Raw genomic sequence first — 2998 nt, 5'->3', positions numbered from 1 at the left:
CCAAAGCTCTTGTGAACTTTGATTTTCAGATAAGTTTTTTCAGTCAGCCATGAGCATAGTAAGTATCATTTCTTTATTAATTCGCTATCCATTTCCTAAATTAATCTGTTACTGGAGGGTTCTCCCTGGTTCTGTTCACTTTCTAACTCTTGTGTTCATGTCTTTGCTTCTGTTTTTTCTTCTTTCTCTAAAATCTATAATTTGTTTTTCTTTGAAATGGAGGTTCACTGTGTCACCCACACTGGAGTACAGTGGCTCACCGCAACCTCTGCCTCCTGGGTTCAAGCAATTCTCCTGCCTCAGCCTCCCGAATAGCTGGGACTACAGGTGTGCGCCACCATGCCTGGCTAATTTTTGTATTTTTTTTTGGTAGAGATGGAGTTTCACCATGTTGACCAGACTGGTCTTGAACTCCTGACCACCTCCCAAAGTGCTGGGATTACAGGCCTGAGCCAACACGCCTGGCCTAAAATCTGTACTTTTCAATCTCATACTATCCCTACCCTTTGTTTATTGTTTACATTGATATTTTTCATGCCCCTGAATATTATGAATTTTCATAATATTTCAGATTTGCCTGTTAAAATTGATAATGGTTTTTATTTTAATTTGTTTAATCATGCTTATCATAGGAAAAATTTCAAGCAGTTTTAGGATGAACCCAGTTCCCTAAGGGTAATTTAATTGCTTTACTATTAGATTGGTGCAAAAGTAATTGTGGCCTTTGCCATTACTTTCCATGGCAAAAACCGCAATTACAAAAGCTGCTACTTTCAATGGCAAAAACCACAATTACTTTTCACCAACCTAGTATTTAGTGTGGATCCTCGCAAGGTTTTTACTGTGGGTACTCAAGTGTATGTATATGCAGGCATACTTTCAGGGTGTTTTATTTATTGACAGCAATCAGTATTTCATAGTAAGAACTATAGCTTAACTTTCCCGTGAGTAGATTTTGGAGTTATTTCATGGAGATTTTTACTAGTCCAGACTCTGCACTACAGGTGTCTTTTGTGCACTTGACCAGGTGTTGTTGTAGGATTAATTTCTAATGGTATAATTGCTAAATTAAAATAATACTGTAATAAATTTCACAGAACTTGGGATTTGTCTCCCCCCCCATTTCTTGTAACTTATTTGCTGTCAACCAATAATACGTTGAGTCAACATTAAGTATTTTCACAAGATGCTCTACTGTTTTTATTTATTTGTGAACCACCGGCTGACGGTATCAGAGTGATACTTACTACTTGCAAATTTTCAGTGCTCATCTCTCAGAGATCTAGAACTTGCCTACCAAATACATGGCCTTTTAAATACCGGAGACAACTGGAAATTCATTGGACTTGAACATCATCGTAATTTCTATTAGTAAGTGTGTTGGAAACGTATCCTTTTTCATGAGTTACCAGATTCTGCAAGTGGGAGGCTGTTGACGTCCCTTCATACCTCACCTCTGGTTTCAGGCAGCATGCCAATGATCAAATAGGGCATGTTAATTGAGCACTTAGGAATTAAAGCAGTGGTAAAACTGCCAGATTTGAAAGACTAGTTTGTGTCCTTTAAGGGTTTTCTTTTTTTTTTTTCTGCAACACTGTAAAATCCACATATCTTTTTCCTCTACCCACTCTCATTTTACATTTTCAAGTTGTTATAGCATGGTGAGCCCTGAAGATTTCCTCTCACCTCCCTTGCTTTTGTATTCAAAGATCAAGATACTGGAACCCAGAGATACTCCCTAAATGGGTTTGCTTTTAGGCAGATAAGAACATGAATTTAAGAAGGCAGCATGTTAACAGATGTGTGAGAATTGTTTTCTGTGTATCCAAATCCTTGTTTCACGTTGCATGTTTTTAAAATGAATTTGAAATTCAGTATCTATTCACTATGACCTAAGAGTATACAGAGGAAATAGTTAGAAATGACCAGTCGAGGGTAGGGTGTTTAATTGAGAAGTCAGCACATACTGGCAGCTCTTAAACCAAATAATTGGCTCATTTAACTTCAACTTGTAAGTATTTTGAAATTCTTTGTAACATATAATATGCTGTAATTTAAATCCTTATTTCCCCTTTTGTTAGACATAGAGACTTTAGACTAAACATACTTTTTGCCTTCATCACAGTTCCAAGTTCTTCGGTTTGATTTGTCTAATGGAACAAATTGATGTCACCTTGAAGTGGTATGAGGACCTGATACCTTCAGTAAGATAGTTCATTTATTACTTGTTATTTATCATTCTTGATGAATTGGGTTTCTGCAGATTAATGCTTTAAAAATGTGTTTCACTTAATCGGGTCTACTTTCCCCACTCCCAAACATTGATACATCTTCTCCAAGCATTGGATGTGGCCAATCGGCTAGAAGTGATTCCTAAAATTTGGAAAGGTCAGTTTTACTTTTTATGTGCCCAGGTGCATCTCACCTCAGTATCCTCTATTTTGATAATGAATGTGCAAACATTACTGTTAGGGATGAAAACTTCCATTTTGACTGAACTGAATGTGTTAGTTGAGATCTACTTCAAGGTCATGTGCTCATGTTGCATGTTGGCTATCGGAGAAAAATTTGTTGAAAATGACTTAAGTCAGTCCCTTCGTGACATAGGAATGAGCTGAGTTTTGTGCACCTGTTGTGGGATATGACCCAAAGAAAATAAATGCTAATGACGTGGCAGACCCTAAATCTGAATAAAGGTTTTTGACCCCAAAGCCTGTGTGATTCCTCTGTGCCAGTGTTACCTCACTTTGCTAACCACAGTCAGTGATGATTATGTTTCCAAGTAATAGCCATGAGCATCACGAATCACGCGCGTGTGTGTCTTATGTGTGTAACTTGGCTGCAAAATGAAATAGATACTCTGTATCTTTCACTAGGTGACTACTGTACTATAAAGTCAGTAGGCTCTAGTCCTGCCCTCCTGCTTCACACGACTGCTCTAATGAGTAATAAAAGTATATCAAAAATTCCCAAGTGCTATAAAACAACGTCTTACCAC

At 37.5% G+C, this 2998-nt stretch overlaps 1 long non-coding RNA gene across 1 annotated transcript; it reads left to right on the top strand.

Moving 5' to 3' along the window:
* Positions 1-28: 28 nt before the first annotated feature.
* Positions 29-2979, top strand: LOC116465707 (uncharacterized). Its single transcript, XR_009212391.1, has 3 exons — positions 29-58; positions 1265-1371; positions 2126-2979. It is a non-coding gene; the product is annotated as an uncharacterized LOC116465707 (long non-coding RNA).
* Positions 2980-2998: the final 19 nt, after the last annotated feature.

Source organism: Hylobates moloch, unplaced genomic scaffold (assembly GCF_009828535.3).
Source record: "Hylobates moloch isolate HMO894 unplaced genomic scaffold, HMol_V3 SCAFFOLD_8491, whole genome shotgun sequence".
NCBI classification, from domain to species: Eukaryota; Metazoa; Chordata; class Mammalia; order Primates; family Hylobatidae; genus Hylobates; species Hylobates moloch.
The sequence above is the reverse complement of the archived record's forward strand: the minus strand, read 5'-3'. Positions and strand labels throughout refer to the sequence as shown.